The sequence below is a fragment of the Scyliorhinus torazame genome, chromosome 5, assembly GCF_047496885.1.
Source record: "Scyliorhinus torazame isolate Kashiwa2021f chromosome 5, sScyTor2.1, whole genome shotgun sequence".
In the NCBI taxonomy this organism is placed as follows: domain Eukaryota; kingdom Metazoa; phylum Chordata; class Chondrichthyes; order Carcharhiniformes; family Scyliorhinidae; genus Scyliorhinus; species Scyliorhinus torazame.
The window spans coordinates 86,073,972-86,090,792 of record NC_092711.1 but is presented as its reverse complement, the minus strand read 5'-3'; the positions used below and the strand labels follow the sequence as shown (position 1 = coordinate 86,090,792).

The following is a 16,821-nucleotide window of genomic DNA, read 5'->3' as shown; positions in this document are numbered from 1 at the left end:
CCACATTTGGAGCAGGGGAATGGTCTCTCCCCAGTGTGACTGCGTCGATGAATTTCCAGCTGGGATGGGGAAGTGAATCCTTTCCCACAGTCCGCACATTTCCACGGTTTCTCCTCAGTGTGACTGGATTTGTGGATTGTGAGGCCTGATGATCGAGCGAATCCTCCTCCACTCACACAACACGTGTACGGCTTCTCCCCACTGTGAACGATGCTTTTTCCGTCCATGTTCCAAATCCGCTGATATTCAGGATATGATAAATTGAGGACTCTGTCAGATCCTGATGTGATGGTTGGCTTGAGTTTTTGGACTTTGAAGCCGCCCCTTCGAACACCCTGCGAAACTGATTTAAAACAGAAAATAGGGAGTGAGAGAAAACCCAGAAAAACACAAAGGCAGGTTGTGAAATTGAGCTGAATGAATCTGGTCATTTGTGGGGCCGACACTGGAGAAAAGTGACCATGAAAACTGCTGGATTGTCACAAAAACCCAACTGACCTCTTTGGGAGGAGAGAGAAAGAGGTGAAGAGGGATTTTGAATATCTACAAGTCATACTAAAGAGAATAGATGGCGAAGCAAATTCGACCTTGAGCTTCATAAACAGTAATACTGACACCAAAACTATACTTCTGGTGGCACGGTGGTTAGCACTGCTGCCTCACAGCGCTCGGGACCTGGGTTTTATTCTGGCCTTGGTGACTGTCTGTGTGGAGTTTGCACTTTCTCCCCGTGTCTCCGTGGGTTTCCAGCCGGTGCTCAGGTTTCCTCCAACAGTCTAAAGAAGTGAAAGTTTGGTGGTTTGGCCATGATAGATTGCCCCTTAGTGTCCAGGGATGTGCAGGTTAGGTGGGGCTATGGGGTTACACGGACAGGGTAGGACTGTGGGCCTAGGCAGGGTGCCCATTCAGAGAATCAGTGCCGACCTGATGGGCCGAATGGCCCCCTTCTGCACCGTAGGAATTCTATGGCTCTAATTCTATTCTATGAATCTTTATGAAGCTCTGGTCACCACTCTTCAGGAAGCATGTGAAGGTTCTTGGAGAAGGTGCAGAGGAGATTTACCAGAATGGCTCCAGCAAAGGAGGTTGAGGTGAGATTTGATTCAGGTACACAAGATTATGCCAGATTTCCATCAGGTGGACAAAGAAACTCTGTTTCCATTTACTGGTCATACAAGCAGCCGGACACAGATTTAAAGTTTTGGGTAAAACCTGGATTGAACTATATAAGATGCTGAGGGGTCTTGACAGGGTGGATGTGTCAGGATGTTTCCTCTTGTGGGAGAATCTAGAACGAGGGCATCACTGTTTCAAAATAAGGGGTCACCCATTTCAGATGGAGATGAGGATTTTTTATTCTCTTGAGGGCTGTAAGACTTTGGAACTCACGTCCTTAAAAGGCAGCAGAAGCAGAGTCCTTGAATATTTTTAAGACAGAGCTGGATAGATTCTTGATGAGCAAGGGGGTGAAAGGTCATCAGGGGTAGCAGTCTCGGGGGGCCGCGTGGCCTGTTCCTAGTTTTTATGTAAAAGGTACAGGAGATATGAGGTGATATGAGATGTATGTTTTTACACAGCGAGCGGCAATGACCTGAAACTTGCTGCCTATGAGGGAGTTTGAAAATAGACACAATGAATGATTTGATTTCAAAAGGAAATTGGATAGACATCTGAGGGAAATAAACCTGCGAGGATACAGGGATAGAGCAGGAGAATGGGATCGACTGGATTGCCCCAGAGAGCTAGCATGGACTCAATGGACCGAATGCCATTCTCTGTGCCATCATGTCTCTGACTCTTTTGTGTAATCTAGTTTTGTAATTTAACCCTGGGGGGTTCAGATATCACTCCGGTAAATCTGTGCGAAACTCCCTCCGAGGACATTCTATCCTTCCTCAGGTTTGTTGCCCAGAACTGAACACAGTTCTCCAGGTTTGGTCTCACCAGGGTTTGTGAATCTCGGGGCTTTTCCAGTCACACTGAGACCTGAAATCTTCCCTCACAGACAGAACAGACAAACCTTTTACCTTCCACACCCAGATGCTGCTGAAATTCAGTTTCTGGTGAATCGAGTGACTCGGTCAGATCGTGATGTGACGTTTGGTTTGTGTTTCCCGTCTGTTAAACCTCCACTTCCAGTATTCTGTAAATTTACAGAAAACTCACTGTCAGTTTAGGATAGAACTTCACAACATTCCCTCCTCGTCAACTTTGATTAAATGTATTTCTGGAGGTTTGATCACATGACCTGCCCCCATCCTCCAGCCTTCAATCTGTTAACAAATCCATCCTTGTGACACACTGCCTTCCTCGGCCAATTGGGAAGCAAAAGAACTCATTACCTTACAGGACACTGTTTGACTTGGGCAGCACAGTGGTGCAGTGGTTCACACTGCTGTCTCATGGTTCGATCCCGGCTCTGGGTCACTGTCCGTGTGGAGTTTGCACGTTCTCCCCGTGTTTGCGTGGGTTTCACCCCCACAACCCAAAGATGTGCAGGTTAGGTGGATTGGCCATGCTATATTGCCCCTTAATTGGAAAAAATGAATTGGGCACTCAAAATTTATTTAAAAAAAGGACAGTGATTGACTGTCAGCCAAACAACTTTCATCCCATTTTCAATATTTTTATATCCGCTGAAGAGAAATGTTTAAAAATCCTTTTTACTGTCCTAATGATTTTCCAGAGACCAAAATTTAATATTTTTACTGTCCTAATCATGTTCCAGTGTCACAAAAATATTTTTGACTGTCCCAATGGTTTTCCAGACACCCAGGTATGAATCTCACCAATACAGAAGGTAAAATTTGAATTCATTGAAAGTCTACTGATGACTATGAAACCATTGTCGATTGTTGCAAAGACCCATCTCGTTCACTGATGTCCTTCAGTGAAGGAAATCTTCTATCCTTACCTGGTCTGGCCCACATGTGATTCCAGATCCACAGTCAGCTGGTTGACCCTTAAAATGCTCTCTGAGATGCTCTCAGTTCAAGGGCAATTAGGGATGGGCAGTGAATGCTGGCCCAGCCAGCGACACCCACATCCTGTGAATGAATAGGAAAAAAAATGCCATCCTTACCTGGCCTGGCCGACACGATTCCAAACCACAGCAATATGGTCGACTCTTTAAATGCCCTCCGAGATGGCCGAGCAAGCCACTCGGTTTAAGGGAAATTAGGGATGGGCAATAAATGTTGGCCCAGCCAGTGACTCCCACAAATTATTAAAATAAAATCCCGGAGACTCCAGTCAGTCAATCCGGGAGAGTTGGCATCCGGTCCAGACTCGCAGTACATAATAATAATAATCACGTATTGTCACAAGTAGGCATCAATGAAGTTACTGTGAAAAGCCCCTAGTCACCACATTCCGGCGCCTGTTCGGGGAGGCTGGAACGGGAATTGAACCCGTGCTGCTGGTCTTGTTCTACATTACAAGCCAACTGTCTTAGCCCACTGTGCTGAACCAGCCCCTACCCTGCGGCGCATTGTACTCTGTAAAGATGGCGGCCGGTAAACCCGGCCTGTCACCGCTCAGCTCTCACTCTGTTCGGTGCTGTTTAAGACGGGACCGTTAACATTTTGCTCGGGAGTTGAAGCCCCCACGGGGTATTTATGAAGCCTCCCGGCTCACTCCGCAGCTTCTACTGCTCCCGGACACCACCGGCTCCAATCCTGAAAGTCGCTCAATTGTTTCTTTCCCGCTCCTCACACCATCAACGACAACCTGAACTGCGCATGCGCCGATCACAGCCCGAACGCCGCATGCTCCAGTCACAGCCGGACTCTGTGCATGTGCGAGGAGCTTCTGTCATGTGGATCGAGCACATTCTCAGCTGCTACACATGTTGGGTAATAAACCTGGATAGAAATGGATATTTTTGATATATATTATGCGTTGTGAACTGATTACGATTAGTAACATTGGGCCAAGGCAACACCCACATCCCAAGAACAAATAAAGGAAAGTTGGCAGTTAGAAAGGCAAATGCAATGTTCGCATTCATTTCAAGAGAGCTACAATACAAGATGAATGGGGATGAGAAACATATCAGCCATGATCGAATGGCAGAGCAAACTCGATGGGCTGAATGGCCCAATTCTGCTTCTCTATCTTTCTTTTTAATGAGGGGATCTCAGAGAAACACTTGTAAAAAAAATTGTTAGAATCCATCCCAGACCTGGATACAGATCAATTGATTCTTGGAGGAGACTTCAATTGTGCTCTGGATCCTAAATGGACTGGTCCAAGCTGATTCAACCACAACAAAAACATGAAAAAGGAATGAAACCAGACAGAACACCCGGCATCGACCCAGGCACCAGAAATGACAACGGCAAACCCAGCAAAAGGTTTTTAAAAACTGTTCCCATCAGTAGATTGTAAAAGGATTACGTGACACAGATTTAAGATTGTGACAAAGAGCAACAGGCGAGATAGGAAGTAGACATTTTATACAGTGAGTGATAATGATATGGAACTCAATGCTTACAAACAAAGGAAAAAAGGTCGATAATCTCCAGATCCTGATACCCGAATGGTTCTCTCAGAATTTGATGTGAGGATTGGTTGTGAGTTCCCTATCTGCGAATCCTTTTCTAAGCCCCTGTGAAAGAAGCTTACAAAGGTATCACTGTCAGTCCAGAAATGAAATTCAGGAAAGATAAAAAATTCTCCTGGTTTGAATTTGCTGTGTGTAAATCCTCCCCTACTAATGCTACCACTACTTCATGTGACAGCACGGTAGCATTGTGGATAGCACAACTGCTTCACAGCTCTAGGGTCCCAGGTTCGATTCCCAGCTTGGGTCACTGTCTGTGCGGAGTCTGCACGTTCAACCCATGTGTGCGTGGGTTTCCTCCGGGTGCTCCGGTTTCCTCCCACAGTCCAAAGATGTGCGGGTTAGGTGGATTGGCCATGCTAAATTGCCCACAGTGTCCAAAATTGCCCTTCGTGTTGGGTGGGGTTACTGGGTTCTGGGGAGAGGGTGGAGGTGTGGACCTTGGGTAGGGTGCTCTTTCCAAGAGCCGGTGCAGACTCGATGTGCCGAATGGCCTCCTTCTGCACTGTAAATTCTATGTTCTATTTCATGCCCTGTAAAAGGAGTTTCCAAAATTAATCACTGTCAGTCCAGGATAGAAATTCACTACATTCTCCCCACCTGCTCCCTGGTCCAGGATGACCGCTCATGCCCCCCGCTGCACACTGACTCTGACCCTCGTTGTCATCAGCAGTCCCTCAATTTGTGGGTGACGTCTACTCAGGGTTGTGGATTTCTACCCTGGGTCTTCATGTGGCTGAACAGAGCCACTGAGCTTTGGACACATGGGACAGAATGTCTAATAAAACAGTGAAATCCGGAGAGCAGGATTTGCTTCCTTTTCTTTCCATCATCAATAAGACAGTGAGATTCAGTTTGATGGACAAGCTGTCTCCATTCTGAACAATGGGGAACAAGCTCCTCCCAGGGGCTGGTTTAGCACAGGGCTAAATCGCTGGTTTGAAAGCAGACCCAGGCAGGCCAGCAGCACGGTTCAATTCCCGTACCAGCCTCCCCGGACAGGTACCGGAATGTGGCGATTAGGGGCTTTTCGCAGTAACTTCATTTGAAGCCTACTTGTGACAATAAGCGATTTTCATTTCATTCACTCATTGAAACATCGCCCCCGACAAAGATGACAAACGCGCATGCGCCCTGATGCACATCCAATAAAAATGGCGGCCGTTAAACCGAGCAGAACATGAGAAGCTGCAACCCCGTTCGGTACAAACTGGGTCCCGGAAGCTCTTTTCCGACGATTGCAGTTTATAACAGCTTTACACAATGTTTCCGCCCATTCCCGCGATCTCTCGCTCCCTCCATTTTGTTCAACGCCCCTTACCAATTTCGGATTTGAAGACACAGCTCTTCTCCGTCGCCATTACCCACACTGCGCATGCTTCAATGACAGCGGGCCCCGCCCCTCATTCACTCCTATTGGTTGGAGGACCAGCCGTTCCCGGTCGTCCTCCAGTCCCGCCCTGCCTCTTCCTATTGGTTCGGAGCTGCCGTCAATCACCCAGGCATTGTGACGGTTCCAGATGGTGAGAGTGGCCACAGGCTCAGTCTGACTCGCTGATTGTCCAATAATAACAGTGAGAGTCTCAGTGAGACAATCAGACAATAATAGTGGAGATGGGCCCAGAGGAGAAACAGCAAAGGATTCACTCACCTTGAGAGTGACAAACACAGTATCTTTCCAGTAATAAGTCAGACTACAGTGTGTGTGAACATATCATTGGATCCAATGTAGAATCATAAGACTCCGTACAGTGCAGAAGGAGGCCGTTCGGCCCATCGAATCTGCACCGACCCTATGAAATATCACCCTATCTGGGCCAATCTAGGGCAGCATGGTAGCACAGTGGGTAGCACTGTTGCTTCCCAGATCCAGGGTCCCAGATAATAACTCTGTCACTGTTATTATTAGACAATAACCTGCCTGAAATGAAAATCGCTTATTGTCACAAGCAGGCTTCAAATGCAGTTACTGTGAAAAGCCCCTAGTCGCCACATTCCGGCACCTGTTCGGGGAGGCTGGTACGGGAATGCCTTATTCCAATGCTGGTGTGTGTTACTCTGTTGCTGTTATTATTAGACAATAACCTGCCTGTCATTCTAATTCTGGTGTGTGTTACTCTGTCACTGTTATCATTAGACAATAATAGGAGGGCAAGATTGGATTGGATTGGATTGGATTTGTTTATTGTCACGTGTACCGAGGTACAGGGAAAAGTATTTTTCTGCGAGCAGCTCAACAGATCATTAAGTACATGAGAAGAAAAGGGAATAAAAGAAAATACATAATAGGGCAACGCAACATATACAATGTAACTACATAAGCACTGGTATCGGATGAAGCATACAGGGTGTAGTGCTAATGAAGTCAGACCATTAGAGGGTCATTTAGGAGTCTGGTAACAGTGGGGAAGAAGCTGTTTTTGTGTCTGTTTGTGCATGTTCTCAGACTTCTGTATCTCCTGCCCGATGGAAGAAGTTGGAAGAGTGAGTAAGCCGGGTGGGAGGGATCTTTGATTATACTGCCCGCTTTCCCCAGGCAGCGTGAGGTGTAGATGGAGTGAATGGATGGGAGGCAGGTTTGTGTGATGGACTGGGCGGTGTTCACGACTCTCTGAAGTTTCTTGCGGTCCTGGGCCGAGCAGTTGCCATACCAGGCTGTGATGCAACCCGATAGGATGCTTTCTATGGTGCATCTGTAAAAGTTGGTAAGAGTCAATGTGGACATGCCGAATTTCCTTAGTTTCCTGAGGAAGTATAGGCGCTGTTGTGCTTTCTTGGTGGTAGCGTCGACGTGGGTGGACCAGGACAGATTTTTGGAGATGTGCGCCCCTAGGAATTTGAAACTGCTAACCATCTCCACCTCGGCCCTGTTCATGCTGACAGGGTTGTGTACAGGACTTTGCTTCCTGAAGTCAATTACCAGCTCTTTAGTTTTGCTGGCATTGAGGGAGAGATTGTTGTCGCTACACCACTCCACTAGGTTCTCTATCTCCCTCCTGTATTCGGACTCATCGTTATTCGAGATCCGGCCCACTATGGTCGTATCGTCAGCAAACTTGTAGGTGGAGTTGGAACCAAGTTTTGCCACGCAGTCGTGTGTGTACAGGGAGTAGAGTAGGGGGCTACGTATGCAGCCTTGCGGGGCGCCAGTGTTGAAGACTATTGTGGAGGAGGTGTTGTTGTTCATTCTTCCTGATTGTGGTCTGTTGGTCATAAAATCGAGGATCCAGTTGCAGAGTGGGGAGCCAAGTCCTAGGTTTTGGAGCTTTGATATGAGCTTGGCTGGGATTATGGTGTTGAAGTCGGAGCTGTAGTCAATAAATAGGAGTCTAATGTAGGAGTCCTTGTTTTCGAGATGCTCTAGGGATGAGTGTAGGGCCAGGGTAATGGTGTCTGATGTGGACCGGTTGCAGCGGTATGCGAATTGCAGTGGATCAAGGCATTCTGGGAGTATGGAGGTGATGCGCTTCATGATCAACCTCTCTAAGCACTTCATTACAACTGAAGTCAGGGCCACTGGTCCTGGTCCACAAGATGCAAGATAGCAATGATAATTTGATGTTTCTGTGTTATAGTCAGTGTCACTGGGAGACGTGTGATAAAATAGGAATGGAAACATCATGACAGAGGCAAATGTGACTGACTCCACCTGATTCAGAGCTGTTCTACCCAAGGTGAGAGCAATGAGGACATGGGGAACTCCAGAGATTCCTGGTATCTGAGGTGCATCTGTCGAGGAACTGAAATCATTCCAGTGGTTCTCGATTTACTCAGTCACACAGGAAATATATCTGACAGCTAAAACCAAAGTTTCAATCTTCTCTTTGAGACACATTGTGATTGAAAAGATCAAATGTTAAAACATCAGGAGAGGAAAATTCAGACTGTCGCAAAGGGCATCATTGCTACCTCACAGCACCATGGACCCTGGTTCAATTCTGGCCTTGGGTGACTGTCTGTGTGGAGTTTGCACTTTCTCCCAGTGTCTGCATGGGTTTCCTACCAACATTCAAAGATTTGCAGCTTAGGTAGATTGGCCATGATCAGCTTCCCCTCAGTGTCCAAAAATGTGTGGGTTAGGTGTGGTTACAGGGATAGGATGGGGGATTGGGCCTCGGTATAGTGCAAACTCAATGGGCCGAATGGCCTCCTTTTGCACTGTAGAGATTCTATGAGTGAACTGTCGAATTCATCTGATTCACGATAACACTGCCAATTTACACTCTACAAGTGTACTCCCTTTGAAAGTTACTGTAAATCTGCTTCCAGCAGCCTGTCAGTGTCAATTCCAGATCACATCACATCACTGTGTAAAAACAATTCTCCTCATCACCCCCTTGGGTTCTGTTGTCAAATATCTTAAATCTCTGTGTCCTCTGGTTACAAACCCTCTTGGGAAACAGTTTCTCCCCATCGATACTATCACAAATCCTTCCTCATTTTAAACACCTCTATTAAATCTCTCCTTCACTTTCCCTGATCTCAGAGGGACAATCCCTGTTTCTCCTGCTCTGAGTCACAAGGACTTGAAACGTTAACTCTGTTTCTGTCAGTACCGATGCTGCCAGAACTGCTGAGATTTTCCAACATTTACTGGTTCTCTCCCTCTTTTTCCTCCTTCAACCTATCACAAACACTTCATGATTTTGAACACCTCAATTACAAAGGAATAGGAGAGAAATATAGAGGAAAGGAGAAAGAAAGACTGAGAGAAGAACTGAGATTTTAAAAAACAGAACGATGAGGTGGCGAGAGATTAAAGCTGAGAAATAGAGGAAACAAGTAACACGGAAAGAATGATATAAAATATAAGGGAGCAGGTTATCAGTTCCCAGCTACAGAGAGCAGAGGAAACTCAGTGACTGATTCACAGTCACAGCCGCTTCTGTCCGGGAATGGAGACTCTGAACAGAAATAACCGGCTCATTTGTAAATGACACCACAACGTGATCTGTGTGACTCTGCCCTGACTCTGTGGACAGATGTAGGCTGCACTGACAGATGTTCTCACCAGATTGTGGTCCCTGGATTTATTTTCTGCTCAGAAGCGAGGTGTGCGGTTTGGAACCAGCAGCAGAGAAACAGGAAGTTGTGTTTCCTGAGAATGAAACAGCAGGCGTCAGTTTCATGTTATCACCGTGAACAGTCTTCCTGCCTTTGAGGGTGAACTCACTGACCGTATCAAGAACACCCACACATATTGCTGCCAGTCTCAGCATTACATTCACCTCCATTCTGATGTTAAACATTAAAATAGGAGGTTATTTAGATTTTTAACATATTCACTGAACAGGAAAATGGACTGAGGATTATTACTGGGAGAAATGAGGGGACATTATACAAAATTAAATTTTCCTCAAAGAGGGTTATTAGAAAATAGGAGTTTTAAAGTTAGTCAGGGCCAATCAGAGAGAGAGAAAGTGGGAGATAGAGAGAGAAAGGATTGAGTCTCCATAAATGAGATGTTGGAGGAGAGGTTCAGTGTGTTCGGTGCTTCTTCAGAGAGAGAAATTAAGTAAGTTTAGGTGCTCTCTGAAATAGAAAGGTTAAAGGAGTGAGTGTCATGGAGAAAGATAGAGAGAGGTGGGAGGTATGTGAAATGAGTGAGTGTGAGCGCGGAGAGAGGTTAAGTGAGAATCTGAGAAAGAACAGAGATGACACGAGGATCACTGAGAATGATCAGAATAAGGAGACCACTCAGAAAACAGCCAACAGGAATCTTCAGCTGAACACATCACTCATTCTTAAAGGGACAGTCGGGGCTCTGACACTGTTCAGCTCCCAGTTAAAGGGGCAGGCACAGCGTCGCCCTTTTCTCTGGTATGTTTATGATTGTTAAAGGCTGGTAGGAGTGAGACTCATTTAAAAGGGCAGAATGTGGGAAGCATACAAGTCCAAAGATGTGCAGGTTAGGTTGATTGGCCTAACCTTAAATTGCCCTCAGTGTCCAAAAAGGTGCACTGGGGTTGCTGGGTTACGGGGATGGGGTAGAGGTGTGGGCTTAAGTCGGGTGCTCTTTCCAAGAGTCGATGCAGACTCGATGGGCTGAATGCCCTCCTTCTGCACTGTAAATTCTATGATTCTATGAAAACTGGGAATCCTTGGACACAAGCCGCAGCTCCTTCTTTATCTGGGAATCAAACTGTTGTCTAATTGTCCCAGCAGTTACCAGGGTCCCGTGAGCTGCTCCAGCTGCTATTTTAATGCAGACTTCAACCAATCTATTTGAAGTAGGTTTCTATTCAATTCATTGTGACTGTCACACAAACACATTTTCAGTCTGGAAACATAAACCAGCTGCTTTACATTCAATCAGGAACATCCCAGTTTTACACCAATCTCAGATTTGACAGCACGTTTCCAGCATTCACCATTGTTCTTCCTGACTCTAAACACAGTTGTAAAGGTGCTTCTGGACTGTGTCTAGGAGCCCTGAGATATGGAAGAGAGTGATTGGGACACATTTCTTACACGCCTCAGGGTTAACCCACACGGGTATTTTGCTGACAGTGAAGAGAGATGAGAAAGACCAAAGTGTCATTTGTCCCTCTCAGTGTGACCCTGAAAGACTGTGTCGAGGCTGAAGTTTTGTTCCTGCCATGTGATCCTCCCCCAGATTGTCCTTTCTGAGCTCCAGACAGGTGATGTTCAGCACTCAGGTGGGAAAGACAAAAGTCTGTAACAACGTTTCAAACACATTTATTCAGAATAATAAACATCATCAGCAGATTAAGACAGTCAGAGTGAACATTATTCAGTCCTGGACATGATTAACAGCATCAATCAGGGTATAATCTAAACCTTGTAGTCGCTTGTGAACTCGCTGGTGTGTTAGCAGGTGGGATGAGTGAGTAAACCCCTTTCCACACACAGAGCAGGTGAATGGGCTTTCCCCAGTATGAACTCTCTGGTGATTCAATAGGTTGGATGAACGAGTGAATCCCTTCCCACACACTGAGCAAGTGAACGGCCTCTCCTCACTGTGAACCTGCTGATGTGTCAGAAGGTTGTATGAACGTGTGAATCCCTTCCCACATTCAGAGCAGGTGAACGGTCTATCCCCTGTATGAAGTTGCTGGTGTATCAGAAGGTTGGATGAATTAATGAATCCTTTCCCACAGTCAGAGCAAGTGAATGGTCTCTCCCCAGTGTGAATTCTCTTGTGGTTCAGTAGGGCATGTGGACAGCTGAATTCTTTCCCATACACAGAGCAGGTGAATGGTCTCTCCCCAGTGTGAGCAGATTGGTGTGTTAGTAAATTCTTTTTGCTTTTAAAGCTCTTCTCACAGTCAGGACAGTTAAAACATTTGTTATCAGAGTGAACAAGTTGATGTGTCTGCAGGTGGGATGACTGAATGAATCCTTTCCCACACAGGGAGCAGGAGAACGGTCTCTCCCCAGTATCAATACGTTGATGTGTCAGCAGATCGTTTTTACATTTAAAACTCTTCTCACAGTCAGGACATATAAATGGTCTCTTATCAGTATGAACAAGTTGGTGAATCCCTTCCCACAAACAGGGCAGGTGAATGACCTTTCCTCAGTGTTAACTCGCTGGTGTGTCAGACGTTTGTATGAATGGGTGAATCCCTTCCCACAAATGGAGCAGATGAACGGTCTCTCCCCAGTGTGACTGCGACGATGAACTTCCAGTTGTGATGGGTAACTGAATCCCTTCCCACAGTCCGCACATTTCCACAGTTTCTCCATGGTGAGGGGTCTTTCTGTCTCTCCCGGTTGAAGTTTTGTCCACACACAAACAAGTGTTTAATTTCTCCCTGCAGTGAATGATGTAATACTTTTTTTGAGGCTGTGTAACTGGTTAAAACTCTCTCCACAGTCAGCGGACTGGAAAACTCTCATTGGGGGTGGGTCTCGGTGCTTTTGCAGTCACACTTCTCCTTCCAAATTCAAAGACTGAAGATATTGAGCTCTTAATGAATTGAGTGACTGTCAGATTTCGATGTGATGTTTGGTTTGAATTTTCTGTCGGCCAATCCTCCACTTCGAATATCCTGTAAAAGGAGTTTACAAAAGTCATCACTGTCAATCCAGGGTAGAAATTCTGAACAGACAATTCTAGTTTATCTGGAACATTTTTCCCTCTCTTGTTCCCCCAAAGCTGTAAATCCCCGTCCCACACACTCTCCCTCCTCCCTGGGCTGAAATCCAAACCCATCTCACCATCTGCACCATTTATTTCCTCCACTCCCAGTTTTCTGCCTCCCTCACCCTAACTTGAAGGTGATCTGTGGAGGAGTTGTTGTCAAGTGACACTTAAACCTGAAAGACTTCTTCAGTGTTTCCCTCCCTACCCTCTTTTCTAACAAAAAAAAAAGCAACCGCTGTAAAGATCAAGACTTCTACCTCTAGTCGAGGTAGAAGTAGAAAGCAGTTGAACCGTGACGTCACATCCTGCAGGTAAAGGATTGGCTGGTGACTGGTAAGTAGTTTTTCTTTTATTTTCCCTCAGGTGTTATCGTGCGGGGCGCAGAGGTTGCTGAGTGAGTGCCTGCTGAGAAGGGGAGTGAATAAGAAGTAAGCTCTTTCATTCTTTTTCTTTTTTTTTTCTGGAGGGGATGACAGTGAAGGTAGTACAATGTTCCTCCTGCAGAATGTTTGAGGTGAGGGACGCCGACAGTGTCCGTGCTGATTTCATCTGTGGGAAGTGCACCCATCTCCAGCTCCTCAGGAACCGCGTTAGAGATATGGAGATCGAGCTTGATGAACTTCGGATCATTCTGGAGGCAGAGGTCATCATCGATAGAAGCTTCAGGGATGTAGTTACTCCGAAGAATAAAGATAGATGGGTGATGGTGAAAGGGGCTGGGAGGAAGCAGTCAGTACAGGGAACCCCTGTGGTCGTTCCCCTTAGTAACAAGTATACCGCTTTGGATACTGTTGGTGGGGGGGGGGACTTACCAGGGGTAAGCCATGGGGTACAGGTCTCTGGCACAGAGTCTGTCTCTGTTGCTCAGAAGGGAAGGGGGGAGAGGAGTAGAGCATTAGTCATTGGAGACTCCATAGTTAGGGGGATAGATAGGGGATTCAGTGGGAACGAGAGAGACTCGCGGTTGGTGTGTTGCCTCCCAGGTGCCAGGGTGCGTGATGTCTCGGATCGTGTTTTCGGGATCCTTAAGGGGGAGGGGGAGCAGCCCCAATTCGTGGTCCACATAGGTACCAACGACATAGGTAGGAAAAGGGATGGGGATGTAAGGCAGGAATTCAGGGAGCTAGGGTGGAAACTTAGATCTAGGACAAACAGAGTTATTATCTCTGGGTTGTTACCCGTGCCACTTGATAGCGAGACGAGGAATAGGGGGAGAGAGGAGTTGAACACGTGGCTACAGGGATGGTGCAGGATGGAGGGTTTCAGATTTCTGGATAATTGGGGCTCATTCTGGGGTCGGTAGGACCTCTACAAATGGGATGGTCTACACCTGGACCAGAGGGGTACCAATATCCTGGGGGGGGGGGATTTGCTAATGCCCTTCGGGAGGGTTTCAACTAGTTCAGCAGGGGCTTGGGAACCTGAATTGTAGCTCCAGTATACAGGGGGTTGAGAGTAGTGAGGTCATGAGTAAGGTTTCAAAGTTGCAGGAGTGTACCGGCAGGCAGGAAGGTGGTTTAAAGTGTGTCTTCTTCAATGCCAGGAGTATCCGGCATAAGGTGGGTGAACTTGCAGCATGGGTTGGTACCTGGGACTTCGATGTTGTGGCCATTTCGGAGACATGGATAGAGCAGGGACAGGAATGGTTGTTGCAGGTGCCGGGGTTTAGATATTTCAGTAAGCTCAGGGAAGGTGGTAACAGAGGTGGAGGGGTGGCACTGTTAGTCAAGGACAGTATTACGGTGGCAGAAAGGACGTTTGATGAGGACTCGTCTACTGAGGTAGTATGGGCTGAGGTTAGAAACAGGAAAGGAGAGGTTACCCTGTTAGGGGTTTTCTCTAGGCCTCCGAAAAGTTCCAGAGATGTAGAGGAAAGGATTGCAAAGATGATTCTCGATAGGAGCGAAAGCAACAGGGTAGTTGTTATGGGGGACTTTAACTTTCCAAATATTGACTGGAAACGCTATAGTTCGAGTACATTAGATGGGTCCGTTTTTGTCCAATGTGTGCAGGAGGGTTTCCTGACACAGTATGTAGATAGGCCAACGAGAGGTGAGGCCATATTGGATTTGGTACTGGGTAATGAACCAGGACAGGTGTTAGATTTGGAGGTAGATGAGCACTTTGGTGATAGTGACCACAATTCGATTACGTTTACTTTAGTGATGGAAAGGGATAGGTATATACTGCAGGGCAAGAGTTATATCTGGGGGAAAGGCAATTATGATGCAATGAGGCATGACTTAGGATGCATCGGATGGAGAGGAAAACTCTCAGGGGATGGGCACAATGGAAATGTGGAGCTTGTTCAAGGAACAGCTACTGCGTGTCCTTGATAAGTATGTACCTGTCAGGCAGGGAGGAAGTGGTCGAGCAAGGGAACCATGGTTTACTAACTCAGTCAAAACACTTGTCAAGAGGAAGAAGGAGGCTTATGTAAAGATGAGACATGAAGGTTCAGTTAGGGCGCTCGAGAGTTACAAGTTAGCTAGAAAGGACCTAAAGAGAGAGCTAAGAAGAGCCAGGAGGGGACATGAGAAGTCTTTGGCAGGTAGGATCAAGGATAACCCTAAAACCTTTTATAGATATGTCAGGAATAAACGAATGACTAGGGTAAGAGTAGGGCCAGTCAAGGCCAGTCGTGGGAAGTTGTGCTTGGAGTCCGAGGAGATAGGAGAGGTGCTAAATTAAATTTTTTCATCGGTATTCTCACAGGAAAAAGACAATGTTGTCGAGGAGAATACTGAGATTCAGGCTACTCGACTAGAAGGGCTTGAGGTTCATAAGGAGGAGGTGTTAGCAATTCTGGAAAGTGTGAAAATAGATAAGTCCCCTGGGCCGGATGGGATTTATCCTAGGATTCTCTGGGAAGCTAGGGAGGAGATTGCTGAGCCTTTGGCTTTGATCTTTAAGTCATCTTTGTCTACAGGAATAGTGCCAGAAGACTGGAGGATAGCAAATGTTGTCCCTTTGTTCAAGAAGGGGAGTAGAGACAAACCCGGTAATTATAGACCAGTGAGCCTTACTTCTGTTGTGGGCAAAATCTTGGAAAGGTTTATAAGAGATAGGATGTATAATCATCTGGAAAGGAATAAATTGATTAGAGATAGTCAACACGGTTTGGTGAAGAGTAGGTCGTGCCTCACAAACCTTATTGAGTTCTTTGAGAAGGTGACCAAACAGGTGGATGAGGGTAAAGCATTTGATGTGGTGTATATGGATTTCAGTAAAGCATTTGATAAGGTTCCCCACGGTAGGCTACTGCAGAAAATACGGAGGCATGGGATTCAGGGTGATTTAGCAGTTTGGATCAGAAATTGGCTAGCTGGAAGAAGTCAAAGAGTGGTGGTTGATGGGAAATGTTCAGACTGGAGTCCAGTTACTAGTGGTGTACCACAAGGATCTGCTTTGGGGCCACTGCTGTTTGTCATTTTTATAAATGACCTGGAGGAGGGCGTAGAAGGATGGGTGAGTAAATTTGCAGATGACACTAAAGTCGGTGGAGTTGTGGACAGTGCGGAAGGATGTTACAAGTTACAGAGGGACATAGATAAGCTGCAGCGCTGGGCTGAGAGGTGGGAAATGGAGTTTAATGCAGAAAAGTGTGAGGTGATTCATTTTGGAAGGAATAACAGGAAGACAGAGTACTGGGTTAATGGTAAGATTCTTGGCAGTGTGGATGAGCAGAGAGATCGCGGTGTCCATGTACATAGATCCCTGAAAGTTGCCACCTAGGTTGAGAGGGTTGGTAAGAAGGCATACGGTGTGTTAGCGTTTATTGGTAGAGGGATTGAGTTTCGGAGCCATGAGGTCATGTTGCAGCTGTACAAAACTCTGGTGCGGCCGCATTTGGAGTCTTGCGGGCAATTCTGGTCGCTGCATTATAGGAAGGATGTGGAAGCATTGGAAAGGGTGCAGAGGAGATTTACCAGAATGTTGCCTGGTATGGAGGGAAGATCTTATGAGGAAAGGCTGAGGGACTTGAGGCTGTTTTCGTTAGAGAGAAGGTCAAGAGGTGACTTAATTGAGGCATACAAGATGATCAGATGATTGGATAGGGTGGACAGTGAGAGCCTTTTTCCTCGGATGGTGATGTCTAGCACGAGGGGACATAGCTTTAAATTGAGGGGAGATAGATATAAGACAG

The 16,821-nt window shown here is 46.4% G+C and overlaps 1 protein-coding gene and 1 long non-coding RNA gene across 2 annotated transcripts in view; both read right to left on the bottom strand.

The window, feature by feature from the left end:
• The window catches only part of LOC140418785 (uncharacterized), a 54,921-nt gene that overhangs the window by 19,070 nt on the left and 19,030 nt on the right, over positions 1-16,821 (bottom strand). The window lies entirely within an intron of this gene.
• Positions 96-5,954, bottom strand: LOC140418790 (uncharacterized). Its single transcript, XR_011945332.1, has 3 exons — positions 5,886-5,954; positions 2,028-2,143; positions 96-343 (listed from the first exon to the last, which is right to left on the bottom strand). It is a non-coding gene; the product is annotated as an uncharacterized lncRNA (long non-coding RNA).